Genomic DNA, 18,351 nt, shown 5'->3' with positions numbered 1-18,351 from the left:
GCTTGCTTCTCTTAATCCCGATAATCTGCTTCGTAGGAGGGGCTTTCTTCATGCTGTCTCAAACGGGGAAAACTTTATTAGTACTGGACGAGTTCACATTCTCGTACAAGAGGAACTCATTGCACAGGAACAAAGTTCTCTGGTACTGTTCGACACACTGCAACAAGGGATGCAGGGCGGCCGTCCATACAATTGGAAAACAAGTCGTATCCAGGAAAAATATCCACAACCACTTACCTCCCAAGAGATTAAGGCGGCAGCTTCTATTACCATAACATAATATTATTGTCTTTATATATGTTTATAAAAATAAATTTATTATTAATATCACATATCGATAATACTAAATCAAAAGGGCGTAAGTGACATTATGGCGTCGGTTTGTTATTTATTGGTATGGATTTTTTAGAACGTCAAAAGTGCATCGGCAAGGCTTACGAAGGAATTTACGAAGTTTTTGTCACTTAAGCCTTTTCGGTTTAGCAATTCCGATAATAGAAGAATTTAAAACTGGTGCTTTAAAACGTTTCCTTAAGTATTATAGACTTATAAGTAGGAACATTCCTTAAACATACGTATGTAGTATTGAAAGGATCGGTAATTTTCTCTAAGGGACAAAGTAAACCATATTGTATAACGTTGACGCCGAAGACTGACAGAAAAATAACCAGTGTACTTACAGTACTTCATTCATAATTTCCCATACAACATTACGAAAATATCCCAATAAGCACAAAATGACAGACATAGCTTCATATCGAGTATGCTAAGACAAAACGGCGTAAAGGACGTTATGCCAAAAAACGTTATGGGTTAAATTGTTAAATTGTAAAAGACTCGGCAAGAGTTTTAATATCTGATAAAATATAATAATATGTGTGCGAAACTAGCAAATTTATCATTTCACTTTGGTAATATCTTGTGAAGCTGTAAATTATCTGTTACGCCCTTTTGTCTCAACAAAAGTAAAGTTGTGAAGTTTTTACAGTAGGTACATTACGATTAACAGAAATTATTGGAGTTATGCACTTGGTGGAAAATGATTTTATATTCAAAGTTTGCTTCAAGTTTCAAAACTTGCCTTTATAGCAATACCTTCAACGTTGATATTTTTTTATATTAATATACCTAGTTAATTATGTATATACATAATAGAGATTTATAGATATTTAGTACTTCCACAATTAAATTGTAATAAACCATTTTTACATTCCAATTAAGTAAGCAATAGGTACCAGGTGTCACATTGACATACCTCATAATGATGGTATTTAGATGATTTTCACGTATTTATTTGGCCGACACACCATAATGGGAAGGGAGTCCGATAATGTAAGGATTTGTAACGAAGGGGATGGATGACGTGTTCTATAATATGTAATGTCACACTAACAAAATATAAACTCGAAAACATTATACTGAAATCGATAATCTTTCGCGATTTTTTCAATTGAGAGGTTGAAGAGAGTACCTACAAAATGTGACGTAATTTCTACAGTGGAGGGTAACATTTTTAAGACAGGGTCGTGTGTCACTATTTTGTTATAAATTACATCGCAATATATAATTAAAATACAATCTGTACATAGTTTCTCTATATATTTCTATATTAACAGTATTATCAATTATGTACATAATATACTTTTAGGCACTATTTTGAAAATTATTTCATATTAGTGCATTAATGAACCATGAGAAACAGTATACATATTATATACGTTATTAATTATTAGTCAATAAATTTTATTTTACACCTACGTACTTTTTGGCAAAAACTTTATTGTTATTAAAGTATCTACATATATGATTTTATATGTATTTTTTCTCTTTGAAAGGGGAACAACTGAGGCTTTGACATGTTTATGTACCTATGTATTAAAAAATATATATATATTATTTATATTATGTGCCTTTATTATATTATTGATTATAATAATATGTGAATTATTAGTGTAAGTACTGTTTAAAAAAAAAAACGAAAGTTTATACCGAAATATAAAAAATAGATATATTTATCAAGCATTGTTATCACATTGGCAGTATTAAATACAATATATTACAGTTGAAAGTGTCTAAATATATATGTACATATTAAAAATCACCAAAATAATATATTGCTAATTAGTTATGTTCTTTTTGTACCTACATAATAAATAATTATTATAAGTACATCAATAAAATTATTCTATTGAGTCATACAAAATATGAAGAAAAAAAAACTGATGTTCACTTAACTAAATAGTAGTAATTAAATAAGTGATAAAAATTTTAAATACTTAGTTATTAAAATATTTTTAAAAAAAATGTACTCGACTTTTTATAAGATTAAAAAAATCGTTGTGTTAGTAATGAATAATGGTTGTGGGCACGAAAGTGTTAAATTTTTATGAAGGTATAATAAAGCTAATATATTTTAAATAAAAATGTTTTTAATTTATTCTTCAAGCAACTTATGTAAGTAAGGTACCTATATCTCTTGTCTTTGTGGTATGATTTAATTATTAGTGCGAATCAATTAATGATTACTTATATTTATCTCAATACTTTGACATTGAAATTTTGTTCGATCGTTTTTTTATTTTTTTATTGTGCCCTTTCTTTTAAGATATTTCCCTGCTAAAATTAAATATATGGCGGTTGAAAATAAAAAAATCATTCAAATTTAATAGAAATACTAAATTTAAAAAAAAATCGGTGTGTGTACTTATGTACGCGCGTTAAAGTTATACTAATTTCTTTGGCGTATCAAAAAAAAAATAACAAAACAATTTGGTAAAAAAAATCTCAAAACCTCGGTTTGAAAAATTTAACAAACCGCTATTTCGACCATCTTTTCTTAAACAGATGACTGTACAACTATTTTCGTTAACAATAATAATTTATTACAAATCAAAAGTAAAACATAGCCTATTTAATGGTTTAACTGAAACGTGATATTGGCTTTTGTGATGAAACATAATAATTATTATTGTCTTCAATTATTATAAACCGCTAATAAATAAATTGACATGGGATATACGACAAATTTAATATTATCCAAAACCGTAAAAATATGTATATTTTTGTATGAAGTGTCTAAATATTGTAAATTTACAACATACCATTGTTTTAATTATTTACCAACTCAACATTGACAAAATTTATTTATTTATTGATATATGTATAATTTTACTCATAAATAGGTATATAGCCTCAAATCTCATACACAACCTTTACAATGAAAAATAAATATACACTCCAATATAAATAAAGTTTTATGAATATAAATTCACACTGTAGAATGTTAGTCTTAAGAAATTTGTTTATAAATATATATTTTTATTATGACACAATATTGGTTATGTTTACAACACGTGCTGTTTACTTGGTTGTAGGTATTGAACGACTATGCGCATGCGCATGTAAATGAATAATGAATACTTAATCATAATAAAAGTTGCAACATTCAGTCTTTACCCAACCGGCCCAAGCCACAGCTGAAAATTACAAACCTCCAGCATTTAGAACACCTGAACGTCGCCGCGCACAATAAATTATGTCGCATCGGCGGGCAAAACTTCCGTCCCATGCCAAATTAATGCGTTACATTTGCGCGCGCAACTTTGTCACACGCCAAAAATACACTAATCTGTTTTCCCAAACGCGCCTAAAGAAGTATAACTTAAAAAAAGTCTGGGATATACAACCTACATATAATAGGTTTTATTAAATTTAGAGGGATATGTATTGAATGCGTGACTTGTTTTCAGACGTCCCGTACATTTTGTCGCAGGGCGACGAATTTCGCCTGGTTTACAACAGTCACGAGTATCAGCGATTGCTTGCAGTGAACACTGACGATGCAGGTGGAATGGAGATTTGGTGCTGCACCAAGGAGGGAAGAGGCGGAGACTGCCCCGCAAGGCTTCAGCTCGTCGGAGGAGTCGTGGCTAAACTCATGGTCGAGCACGATCATCGTCTTTCTCAGTGCCCAACCTTTGTTTGAAGTTTGACGTATTATTCACTATGATGCCTAGTCTGGATCCAAGATGCATGAACAAATGGACATTGTATAAAAAACTGTTTCTATAGGAACATGTTTTGATACACATGTCCATGTATTTGTATTCTGCCGTGGATGGAAAACACTGTATACATGTAGTTACAGATGTTCTTTTGTTCTTGACGAAGGATTATATGGCTTATACCTATAAAATCCGCAATTAAATATTTCGTCGCTAATCTGTCAAAACCTGAGATGTGACAATTTTGTCAACATTTTTTTTCTCAATATTTTCTTTACACTGCATTATTTTTAGTAAAGCCCTGTAATGTTCTATAATATAAACTGCCAAAATTAACATGGAATTAATTATAGAAACCTCCGAATTGACGTATTTATTGAGCTATTAAAAAAACTCGATAACGGCAAGCCTTTTAGGTACTACATGTTATTTAGATAAATCAAGTCATCCACAGATTTACAAAAAGCAGTTTCTTGTCTCTACTGTAAAATTTAAATTTTGGCACATCGGAGGTTTTAACAGCTAGGTATACGACAATCTGGAGTTTGTAGTAAAACAATGTATATGTAGGTAAGTACTAATATTTTCGGTAATTCATTGTTGTTAAAACATACATAGTATTTTAAAAGGGTTATTTTTTTAATAATATATCGTGCCATTAATTGAATATTAAAAATTTGATGTTATATTATACTCCACCTTTCGAAATATGGATAGTTCTATTTTTTTTTTTTTAATTTTAAACAACTCATTTATAATATACACTTTCGAACTTTAGGTTCATCCATACAGGCAAGACATAAGAAGGGGGGAGGTTTTGATATATTTATTATGTGATGATTTGTGATAAAGAAGAAGTGAGGTTGTAGAAAGTGTAATGTCACAACACGAATAAATTATTCCGTAAGAGCATTGAAACCCGTTTACACGTGTATGGATTTACTGCTGACTACGTATTATCGCGGCCATAACAAGAAAATGCACGTGTAAACACGTATTATCGTGCAAGTTGCAAGAGTCCATGCGATAGTTGGAACTTATGCGATATCTGCGTCTGCCCAATAGAACGATAGTGGCGAACCTGCCAATAATTTTCATAAACTATTAAAAATAACACCCTACAACACGTCGCGAGACAGGTAACACTTTTGCGTGTAAACAGTTATTATCGCGATATCCATGGACGTTAACAGGCGCTATTGTTATGGAATCGATCGTTTTCAACGAATTTGTTTATTTTAACCAATGGGCTTCAAAATTGTAACGTAATTTAGGTAGGGGTTTAAAATATGTTGCAATTAAGCGTAACACTGCCGCAGTTATAAATAATAGGCATACATTTTATCAGTACGGGCAGGTAATTTTACAGAAATAAACAGGCTCCCTAGAGATAACCCTATATTATACTATTATTACTAATATTATTTTTTCGCTTGCAGTATGTATACAATAATATTTTTATGACTATCACTCTGGATGTATTTTTCAGTTAATTTTATATAGTTATCATAACATCTTATTTACACCATCTAATTTTACTCTAATTACCGTTTTTCAAAAAAATTGGATTCGTGGTCTTCCATGAAAATACCTGCGCGCCCCTACCTGCTATTTTGAATGCCGGGTTCAAACTCTCGCTGAGACTATCCGAGCCCTAAGGCTCCTTCATGTACCAAATAGTTTCAGGGAAAGCCTCGACGAGCGGCTTGCCGAATCGTCTCGACGAGAGTGTGATCCGGCATAATGTATTGATGCGGCGTCATCTTTAGATTAATAAAACCTGAGCATATCATTTTGCACAAGCAACGAGTGGTCCACTGTTCAGCTGTCAAAATCATATCCCAGATTGCTTGACATATTGATTCGCCCTTTCTCGTTTCAAATTGAATCATAAAAAATTCTCAAATCAAATATACCTATTAACTATCAGTGTTATTTATAAATAATATACATTCATGTTATTTATCAGCTGTCAAAGTCGGACTAGTCCTTCACACAAAAACCGGTGGTAATATCGATTTCCAGAAAATATGTAGCATTGATATATGCATTACATTTGTAGAAAGTGTGTTAATGCTAGTGTATTATTTATCATGTAACTCATTAATCCAAATCAAACCATTCCCTGTGTGAACGCAACAGACGCGTCAGTATGAGCACTATATAGAACAAAGACAGGCAATGACAGGTCATCCATAGACAACAATGGAAGGGCGGAAAAAGTAGGACCAGTCGTTGTGAATGTATCGGCTTTCTACATGAGTCGGCAATGATTGATGATAACTTATGTTTAATAGTAATTTATTCTTATATGTTTTAATTGAGGATTTGATTTCGCACTAAAACCCTACCAAGCCTACTAAAATCAGAGAAAGTGTTAATTGTTTAATCGACTCACTTTACAATGATATGTATTAAAAATGCACTGACAAATATATTTGTCTATCGTTTTATTATATTTTTTGTACAATAATTTCTCTGAAAATCATATTAAGGGTAAGACACACGGCACTGCAGTTAGAGTAATTCCAAATGCATCCGATTAGAATCTCCAGTTGAATAAAAAAATCCAATTTGAGATTCAAATAGGATATATTTGGAAACGAGTAAGACATGCGTCGACGCGCTGCAAATGCACTGCTGTATGTCTGAGCCTTAACGTGGAGATATAACTGATTTAAACATATTTATTTACCAATTTTATTATTGAAAAGGGGGCAATTAAATAACGTCGGTAGTTTGGGGCGTTTACCCGTTGGAGATGCCGGGTTCGATTCCCGACCGGTTGGCTTACTTTTTTCAAAAAAGTTTTTTCTATTGGTTGTGATATACTCTCTCAGTTAGTGTTTTTCTAAATAATATAATGTTAAATAACGTCGGCCTATGAATCTGTGAGTTGCGGGTTCGAATATTTCGCCTAGAAAATCATAAAATGTTATTTTTTAATAAGTAAATTTACTTAAACTCTTGGCGAGAATCCAATGGCTTGAGCGAACTTTCAATAATTATATTTCCTCGCAAAAAGATGGAGGGTATTTTACCATAACTTTATTATAAATATAATAAATTAATAACCACTACCATGACAATAATTGTTATACCATTTATTAAAATATTTTTTTAAATAAATAAATACTATTTTTACAATATTATGTGACTTTTATTTGAGAAACACACAAGCAATAAAATAGTTATAATGTTCTTTCAATAAGCATAATTTTAACGGGAGTAAAAATATCCAACATGTATAATAATATATACATACCTAAGTAATCTGTAGCTACCTAAATATTATTCTTGTATGTAGGAAGGTACTTGACTTTGGCTGTAGCCACAGGGGCAGAATATAGAATTTCTATTCAGTGTCTGTAACTTTGAGGGTTAATACTGTTTTCATAAAATTATGTCAGGTAGGTACTAGAGGTGAGTTGGAAATACTGTCACCAGTTTGTGTACTTAAGTTTCGGATGAAACTACCCATACTAAGTATTTGTTGCCCAATAAACTTGTTTCAAGAAACTTGAAACGTATTAGATGTTCGAATTCGAACGCATTCGATAATAATATCATCGCCGTGACTCGCTATTCCGTGATGCTGGTTGACTTTCAACGCTATTGATATTAAATGCGCGCGAGCGAGATATCATGATACACGTATGTCTAGCCGTGATATTATACTCAACTGCCATTGTTCTCCCTTTCTCCTCTGTTGTAAAGTTGGTATAGTGAAGGACAGAAATGGTCACGTCATGTTCGTTTTATAGTATACTTTTGAGTTCGCCTTAGGGTTTTAGTTTAAGAGTTTTGGTTTCAGTTGAGTATGAAACTTTATCGAGTACAGGAGTTCGACGCATGGTATGAGATCTCGCCGTCCGCTAGGTAGTTCGTAGTCTTGCTACGTATGAAATCATCGCCTCGGCGTCGCGACTCACGTATGTTTAGTATGCGACGGGTTTTAGTTTTAGTTTCAGTTGAGTAAGACATTTACATCGAGTTGACGTCAGTCGCAAGCCGAAATAGCGGAGTTCTGATAACTGAAAATGAATAACTGAACTGACTACGCGTTTATCTGGTTTTGTCACGTCTAGTTTCTCGATTTTTAGTGTTATAATTGGAACTTATAAACATAAACTGAATTCAAATTGTATGCGTGATTGTATAAATGGATAATAATTATATTATACTTAATAAACAATTATTGTAAAAATGGCTACTAAAAGGTTAAGTTTCGTGTGGAATCGTTCCAAAAAAATAGTTACAAATTATGCCATCTGTAATGTTTGTAAAATAAAAAATTCATACAAGTCAATGTCAAATTTGAAGAAACTTTTACAGCGCAAGCACCCAACTATTCATATTGAATTTTCCAGGCAAAATATAGCTCCACCTGTAAATGAAAATTCTTTACAGATAAATGAAACCAGTGCTTTTAATGCTTCAGTATTTTCTACTGAAACAGGAGTGACTAGTGCCATAGTTCCAGCTGTACCTGTCTCGAAAATGGGACTTTTCGAAAAGCGGATGTATTTTTAACGATTCTATTATAGCCGATATTTCAAATACTAATAAGTATTTTGGAACAAGTTTCAATACTAAGTATTTTTTAATACTGGTAGTAAGTATACTTAGTCTTCAAAATCGACCAGTTTTCCCACCTCTAGTAGGTACCATGAAATTTGATGAAACGATACCCTAGTTTCATCCGATCTGAGTTAACCCTAAATGATCTCTTATAAGTGATCTCTTGTAAGTCAACGTACACAACCTGGCTGTCATTTAGGAGTCCATACATTGATGTTGGCGATCTCTGTGTGGGTGCATTGTGGATGTTGCATTTGAGAGTGTAAACACAACAGCATTTTCAATTTCCGTAGGGGGATTCATCCGATTTGTTCACTGTCACGACGATTACATGTATTTTTCAAGTATGAAAACGAACCGATACATATAATAAAAATAAACTAAATCAGCCAAAAAAGGCATTGACGCCCAGTTAGTTTTACAACTTATCAATTATTTTAGATGCTTTAAAATTATTACGTACGTTTAGGCGATAAATAAATACATTTGGTTTGATGAAGGAAGATTTATATATTTTAGCGTAGATTAACGTCAAACATAACGTCAATACAAAAGATAACCCGATTTATAAAATAAAGCTTCATATAACTACTCAAATATAGTTACTAAGTTCCCATGGTTTAGATTTCAGAAACATTAAATCTGACGTCTCTTTCCATATTTGCTTCTAGCACAATTCAGTACGGCTCAATACAAGTTATCAAGATCTGGCAATCGGATGCTGGTGATGGCGGATTTTTCTTTTTATGCTCAGAGAACATCTCGCTGTGGGAAAGTTGACTGGCGTTGTTCATCTCACCATTCGAAAGGATGCCGAGCGAAAGTCGTCACAATCAACGAGATCATCTTGAAACACCATAACATTCACAACCATCCTGTACCTAACATAACATAACCAGTAGATTTAACCAAGGTACCAACCACCATTTGGTATACATTTCTTATTAAGTTGTCGCACGTATTTTCTTATTATTATTAAAGCTCCTTAAATAGATATTGTTCCTCAAATATGAAGTTAATTGTTTTAAGAGTTTTATTTTGTATTTTCATAAATCGCCATTAGTATTTGTCTTATTATTTGGATATATATCTTAAGGTGCATTTCAAGTAAAAAAAATATTGTAATGATTGTTATAAAAAATGATACAAACATGTGGGACAAAGTTAGCACTTAACTAACTTAGTAACTTAGTTGGTAACTTAGACCCATAATACAAATTACTTTTTATCATCATCAGCCTGAATCTATCCACTGCTGGATGAAGGCCTCTCCAAGTTGATTCTACTGCTCGGCTCTGTTCGTTGCGTTGCTTATTATTATTAATAATTATTTATAATAATTACTAATCTTAAAAAGATTTTAAAGTACCTACTCGAAACTTGTTTCATGTATTTTGTACACTACATACATTGAGGGGGGAAATATTACGAATCAATTCTTTTATGGATTATCAATACAAATTGTAAATATTGCTAATATACATACATAAAAAATACATACATCCAAACTCACAATTGACAAATTTAACGATACAGCAAATATGATAATTATACATATTAAAATGTAGGCAATAAGTTTTTTTTAGGTTCAAACATTGCTGGAATTAATAAACAATTATTTTGCTAAGTCTTGTCGACAAACAAATATAATATGTACATGATAACACCTAGGTTACATTTCTTTATATCGGTAGTTTTGTAGCATTTTTATACAATTTGATATTACTTATGTTGTGTTACGACCTTTAATTTAATACTTATAATAAAATACGTTAAAAATATTTCTCGGAAGGTATATAAATGAGAAATTAAAATATGGTTATTAAATCTTATTTTAATTTTTTATATTCGATACCTATACGTAATTCATACCTAACATTCCTTCTAAAATATTACTAACAAATTTCGTGTACGTTTTGTAATAACTGCCGTGGTCCACAAAATCACACTATTTAAGTAGTCCATAGTCCACCTCTCGTTAGGTGTATCATAGATAATGAAATAATTTTCCGAATACGTCGAACTTGGTTATTACGAGGAAGATGGGACCGACTGAATTTGCTCGTTATAAGCATTACTCGTTGTATTAGAGAATAGGTATTTTTAAATGAGCGGTTACATAACACGAAAAGTCGCAATTCAAACAAAAATATACAATTAGAATTTTTAATACTTCGATACAAAACTACACTCGATAGCTGCCGATGGCGGCCGATAGCAGTTTTGTGTATATGATAGATGCGCTGGGATGCATATTATTCGAGGGTGTACTGACAGAAAGCATTAACTCATTAAAACAAGTTCTCGCAAATTAATCGTTAATCGCAAAAAGGACTTTATTTTTTTTTCACGTAGATTTTTTTATGATTTAAAAACATTTTTTCTACATTATAAAGACTAACCTTTATGGCAAACACAATATACAACATGTTACAAGTCCTGTATGTTGTATACGCAGAACGCATTACGTCATTATCATGCTTTCTATCAGAATAAAAAAATAACAATATGATTTAATAATGTTTCTATTTTCTCACCATTATATCCTATGCCTTTGTGCGTTTTACCAGGACGTAGAGCGTAAAATTGTATACATTTTGGCATTTAAAACAGAAAAAACAGCAAAAACTGAAACAATGCGTTCGGTCAGTATACCCTCGATATTATGTTATATTCTTGGGGAAAAAACATCTGATTTGATATAAATAAAGTATCTACGCATTGGAGTCATATGTCTCGACTAGTTGTAATCACTAAAATTTGAATAGATGATTGCGGCAATTATATCTGACGATTCGATCATTAACCAACTCACAAGCGAGATTCACTCTGACATTTGAAACCTCTTTCCCTACACGTCAGTTTTCTGAGTCGTTGAGTTATTGACTGACAGCCTACCTTAACCTTTTCCTCTTCACCAGATGAGTCCAATACAAACTGGTGGAGTTTGTTATATCTTTACACACGGATGGAATGGTAATCCAATGACGGTTTCTACAAAACGGTGAATGAACAACTTGTATTAAAGTCGCTCTATGAAGTCGTCACGTCATAGAAAAATACACCCCGAAACCATGTAGCTTAATATTCCACAATAGTGTTTAATCGCCACCGAACCATGCTACAAATGATATGTATTTGCTAAGGCATTGAGAGATTTGAATGAAATTTGAAATAGGTGAAAATACACCATCATTTTATTTTTCTGATTGCAGAAAAGGTTAATGAACGACCAGCTAGGGACACGGAAAAATGTATCATCGTCGGGGAAATGCGGTACAATTTCCACCACACATCCGGCACCGTAAACATTTGGAGATGTGTCAAACATAAAGACGGGTGCCGGGCGTACATCCATACGTCGAGTGACAGCAATATCGTACGCATTAGAGAATTGCATGACCACATCTAAGGCAGTCAGCGTCTGGGCAGCGGGGTTTTGATTACAAAGGTATGATATATCATGTAATACATATTATTATTGTAATATGTGTCAGATAAACAAATTTTAAATTTAATTAATTATAATTAATTTATTTATTTAATTATGACAAAGTTATTAAACAGTAAAGTCATATATGTAGCTTGTGTCTGTGGCGAAGGGTGGAGGTAGGCTATTAATATCCGACATAAATAGTGCATACTAAACTTTATCAGTCAAATGTATTTGTTTTTATAGATTCTTAGTCTACAGTGTGTAGAATGTAGATAGTATTTGTTAGTTTTTAAAATACAATTAAACCCTGCCTCATCCAAGCCATATTAGATAATAGTAAAAAATATACTTACGTTTATCTTTAAAATACCTAAAATTATGCCATTAAACCATACATCCTTTTAGATATTTTGTAGATAGAAAAATATTTTTTATCGATTTTGGTTTGGTTTAGACAGGGCTTAATGAATTTCAAAAACCTAATCAACACTACCTGATATATGTATTCTTGATTCAACGAAAACAAATAGGTAAGTCAGATTGATAAAATGTGCACGATTTTTGTCGGATTTTTACCTATATCATCCCTAAACTATTATGGTTTGGTTTATACAGGGTTTAATTGAATTTTAAAAACTAACCAGCGCCACCTGCAAGTTGTATTCGTAGTTAAATGAAAATAAATAAGTATGAAAGTTTAGTGTGCACTATTTATATCGAATCTTAACAGCCTACATCCACCGCTCGCCACTGTAGTACGATATCTTTCCACCAAGAATTGACAATTAAAGAAAAAGAAAGTTAATATTATTTGAAACAATCAATATTTTCATGTATTCGTTTGAAATATTTTTTTATTTTTCCATTTTTAATTCATCAAATTGATGTGATATTTTTTTAAATATTAAACTATCAAGACTAACTGAACCAACCCTCACCATTATATAGAATTTTATCTAGATTAAATCTTATTCGGAATTTGTTTTGATTATCTTTAGATGTTCCTGTAGGTTATGGCCTATCTAGACAGGGTCAAAGATGTCTACAAGTGGGCAAAGAACGATTCGTGAGACACTCCGTTACCCCTTCAGGCATCACTCACTGGAGATGCAGCAAATACTACACAAATTGCAAAGCAAAGGCTTCCACATCAGGAGACACAATCATCAATACCAGAAATGCACATAACCATTACTGAAGTGGACACTGTCTTTAATATTTGTAATTGAAGCCTCCCCCTCAATAATGATCTACATCACATTGCCTCTGTTTTGGCATATTTTTTTTTGATCTAGCAACATTAAGTCACTTGTTTTTGATCCGTTATGTTGGCCTCCCTACAATAATGATCTATGCATCTGTCAAAATGGAGGATTACACGAGAGTTTTTGTTAGCCCTGCGGAAAATGGAAAGAGGAATACAAATAAGGAATTCAGGAGAGGTATTTTAATTATAAATAATTTCTTCTCAACAAAATAGTTTTATTTGATTATCTCAAAATGCCCAAATGTAACATAGATCGTTATTGAGGGGAGGCTTCAATTAGTGAATTTTGACAATACTAATGAGTAGTCACAAAAAATATCGAAAGAAAAAGTTTCGATATCGTATCGGTCGAAAAATATCGGTATTAAATGATACTTGTCCGCGAAGGATATATTTTTGGATACAAAAACGCAAAATCAGTAGGTATCGCCATCGAAAGAAAATATCGAAACTTTTTTGACGGTCCTAGTCACAAGTACCTATTAATACTTCAGCATTAATTACGATTGGTATATTTTTGATTGCAAAATTGTAATTAGATGGCATGGCCTAACGACTAGCCAATATTCATCTTATATACTACTGTTATTAAATTTGCCAATTGAAAAATGTCCGGAACGTGTGGTAGTACATTTTGGTACAATTTAAAAAATGTGGGTAAAAATAAAATTGTCTGTGTATATAATTGTTTAGATTTTCCAATTAGCAGGTTAATTTCCTTCAGAACTATATTCAAGAGCTTTTTTGATTTTTCCTAACCACCAAATGAAACATTTTCTTTTTAATCTCATCTGGGAGCTTTTATGCTGTCATGGTTACATTTTTATTATTAAGCATTGCATGCTCATATCATATACTTTATTACAATATACGAAGAAAACTGGTTACAATTATTAATAAGTAGGTAAGTCATTCCTGTAACGGATACTCTTTCTCAAAATTTCCAATCGAAATGAGATATTTAATTTACAATGAACCTTATAAGAATTTGGTTAACATTTTTATTCTTATCATTTCTAAACAAATCAGTAAGTAGATACGTAAAAAGTGAACGATGAAGAAATATATTGGTTTGAAATCTGCTAATATTAGTTACCGATTGTCCGATGCTGATTATGGCATCGACTGTTCGTAGAGGAGATTAGATTGAACACTGGTGTAGATGTTAAGCATCGCTGCCTCTATGACGTCGACGGGAATAAAATTGTAGATATTTCTACTAAATTTATAAAAATGATTAAGTAGCCCGGTCGCACATACAAAATCGTCTCGACTGGGACATAGTCATAAATAAAAACTGCCGGAAATATTAACATTCTTTTCCGCGCGCACTGGTTGGTCCATGCCGGAACTGTGACGTCACGCAGTTTTCCGAAATGAATGAAAAAGCAGCAACTGCACATGCGCCGAAGCAGCTGTTTTTTCTACCAATAATGTTACACTGATGCTACGTGCGGAAGTACATTAAGATACATTTGTTTAGTGAATGACAACAAAATCACATCGAAAAATTCGTCGTGTTGCAGTCGAAACGAATTTGTACGTGTGACAGAAACTAAGGTTTATAATTTTTTTTTATTTTTACTTATTTTTCATGTTTTTTTATAATTATCTGACAAATTCTTTAGATCATAATTAACTATGTTTTTTATCCTGATTTTTTTTTTTAAATAAATAATGATTCCAAATGTGACATTTGACTACATCAGTTTATTTTTTTCACATTTTGATTTTAACACTGCAACTATTCAGTATCATAAGTAAAAATCTATGTATCACATTGTTGTTACTATAAAATAAACAAACACACCACAGCCTTAAACAATGTGAGCACATTTACCCAAGAATACCACCTCATTACCAATCATTGATGTGACATTCAATAGTGTGATGTAGAGAACTACTGGTTTTCGACATATTTTGATGAAGGAAAATGATTGGGGGTGACTGACTTATCAGGTGTGATAATATAATTACCTATATTATACCAATCGTACAATAAGTAGCATTTGTGGACAGTGAAGAAGTGTAGATGACTTTTATTTATTACTATAATAATGTTGTGTAAGCCAAGTGGTAACTTTCGCTTTAACAGTAACACGGTTTGAAGAATGAGCTCACTGGGAGATTAAATTTTAATATCATAGACAGTGAATATTACAAATCATAGTAATTTGTATTACTAATAAAAAAGTTTAATCTGTTTGAAAGATTTACATATTCCTATTACAGAGAGGTGAGTATTTATATGAGTTTTGATTTTTCTTTCAAATTATAAATGAATAAAAAAGATTCTTCTAGTTCTTAGCCTCTTATCAACTATTGGCTTAGGATAATCCTCTTATACTTGGACACGGCATGAGGTACATACACAAATGTCAATATGAAAATCGATTTGTTAGCTGAATAGGTCAAAGACATGAACGAACATTTATTGTAATCTACGTACCTATAATTGTTTGCTAAAAGGGCGTTAGAGACGTTATGAAGAAAATTGGTTATTTATAGGGTTAGGTTATTTAAAATATCAACGTAAGCGTCCCAAAAGTGCATCAGCGATAGTTAACAAAGTTAGATAAATACTTTTAGCACGGTTGTATGTGGATAGCATTATGTTTTTCAAAGTGCTTTCCTGTAAAATAAAAAAAGTCACTACTTAAGTCATTTTGGGTAAGAAAGGCTGATTTTATTAAATTTAACAAAATATAATATATAATATACATATCTTTTTAATACTACAACAGGCGTAGATGCCCGATGACAATAGTGGAGTGATACTGTAGTCTAATTAGTAATAGAAGTGAAACAATCACAAACACACATTCTTTGAGAAAAACACATAAATATCTTCACCGGGCTCGAACCTGGAGCTCCCCGAAGACCAGCGACTTACGCACTGCACCACGAGAGCCGGCATACATTATATATGGCCATATTTAATTGGACATTTGAGCAGAATACTACAAAAATGCGCACGATGTACAATATACACCGTTATTGCAATGCAGATAAAGTTAATTTTTCAACCACGTGTTATTAAAGAATTAAGATTTCTATAGGCAGGCACGTTAAAGAGGACGCTATTATTTTTCAGATGCAGTGTTCTAAGTAATAAGTGAATGTTTACGATTAAAAACTGATGCTTAATTCTAAAATGAGTAATTCTATTATTGGTGATAGACTAAAGTCGTTACGTTTATATTATATTATTACAATGTTGGGGACGAGAATTAATCACGTTTATATTCTTCTTTCAGTTCCTACCTTCGGAATCTCGAGACATGGAAATAGGGTGATATTGAAGAACGGGTACCGTTTCCAGAAAGAAAGGATCACTCCAAGGGGACAGATTCTGTGGCGCTGTGTCAAGAGGCACCAGACGCATTGCAGAGCCAAAATTTACACGGAGAAAGAACTGATTGTCAAGTCCATGACCGTCCACAACCATTGTCCACAATTCAGCAACCCATAGCGAATATCAATAGTTTTATACTTTATTTTATTTTTTAGCAGGAGCAAACACGCAGGACCTAGTTCGTATGTAAAAGAATATTACATTAACTAGGTATTATTTTTTATTAAATCACAATGAACGTATGTTATTAACACCCAAACATAGATTAAATAATAATACAGATCGAGTGATGTCATGCATTGGGACAGAAAACAACACGTTGTCACATCGGTTTTATTACTTTTTTATTACGTTAGTGTTATCTTGCTGTCTACATTATTCGGAAATGTATACGCCCAGTTCATAATATTAGCCAATCACTGCTTAACTTACAGATCGATTCAATACGCAACAAATCTCAGGTCCAATCTAAGGGAATATAATATAATATTATATCCAATTTAACATAGAGTAAATATTGTTTGCGTTGTGTTTAATTTGCATTTAAATTGAGTTTGTTTTGACTGTGTCACGTTACTGGCTAACTCTAACTGAAGGTAACTGACAGAATCCTCTCACAAACTGGCATACTAAAGAATAACTTGATTAAAGTAGGCTACAATCCTTGCTTACACCCAAAAATATAAGACAAAAGTTTGTGATTGCAGAAGTATTTATTGGATATCATTGTTGTCCAGTGTCACCATTCCCTATATTCAAGAATTTGTCGGAATATTCAGTCAAAACTATTAAACACTTTGATTGTTAATAATTTCAGATGCTTAATTTTGGCGCTCCCTCTTACCTATTAACACAATCACTGCAGACCTTTTAATTACCACATTTAAATAACACGTCAATTATATCTAATGGTCAAGTACTCAAAACGCGCCAGTCGCGGCGTTAGCACTAAATGAGTTAAGTGAATTTCCCCATTAATTCTAAATTTGCTACCATGGACGACGTTAGTGTGTTGTCAAATTGAAATGAAAATCGTCAGTTTTCTGTCTTGGATTATATTAATTATTTTCAGTAATTTAAAATAATTTGAGTTTTTGTGACATACGTTCATTATAGTATATAAATGGCAGTTTTTTTAGTATTTCTTCGTAAATACGGAGTGGGAATACCTATTTACCATTTTATTTTAACACACACCTATGTATTTTGGGGGAGTTCAATTATTGTTCTTTTATCCATTTAATATAACTGTTTGTACTGAGAGAAATGTTAAATAATTCAAACAAATGACACATACGATTGGTCATAACTATTTAAAATTTCGCAAGACTTCACGTTTGAATACCTTTAACTTTTGGTAATCGCCTACAGTTATTATCCACCTGTCCGAACTGTGGTCTTTAATACTGGTCTCATTACTGTTTTATATTGACTATAGACGGACTTTCGTGTGTTTTTTTTTGTTGCTTAGACATTTATAGCACATGTTAGCGGTTATGATCCTTCTTTATAGTATGTATTATAACTACCTTCATTAGGTTGTAGGTTACGTTGTCATGTACGACAGAATACTATTCGTTGTAATCTTATTTCGAGGTAGTAGTGTGATGAAACACGAATCGGTTAATATATATTTTTTTTTTAATTTTTGCACACTTTTTAAATTATTCCAGGAAAATTACAGACATTTTACATGGTTATAAACAAA

At 32.1% G+C, this 18,351-nt stretch overlaps 1 protein-coding gene and 1 long non-coding RNA gene across 3 annotated transcripts in view; one reads left to right on the top strand and one right to left on the bottom strand.

Annotated features, from left to right (window-relative positions):
• LOC147073262 (uncharacterized) overlaps nt 1-14,992 on the top strand; it is a 58,891-nt gene extending 43,899 nt beyond the window's left edge. Inside the window, exons 1-3 of one of the 2 annotated variants that reach the window (XR_015070438.1) lie at nt 9,255-9,498; nt 11,801-12,036; nt 13,020-14,992. This is a non-coding gene — a long non-coding RNA (uncharacterized LOC147073262). Of the gene's footprint in view, nt 1-9,254; nt 9,499-11,800; nt 12,037-13,019 lie in introns of those variants that run through there. The other variant, XR_015070439.1, reaches the window with a different exon arrangement.
• LOC147073254 (uncharacterized) overlaps nt 1-18,351 on the bottom strand; it is a 781,660-nt gene that overhangs the window by 132,495 nt on the left and 630,814 nt on the right. The window lies entirely within an intron of this gene.

This window comes from Rhyacophila brunnea, unplaced genomic scaffold, assembly GCF_057557595.1.
Source record: "Rhyacophila brunnea isolate RB1 unplaced genomic scaffold, BYU_Rbru_1.0 scaffold_18, whole genome shotgun sequence".
NCBI lineage: Eukaryota > Metazoa > Arthropoda > Insecta > Trichoptera > Rhyacophilidae > Rhyacophila > Rhyacophila brunnea.
Note: the sequence above shows the minus strand (reverse complement) of the source record. Positions and strands in the feature narration are given on the sequence as shown.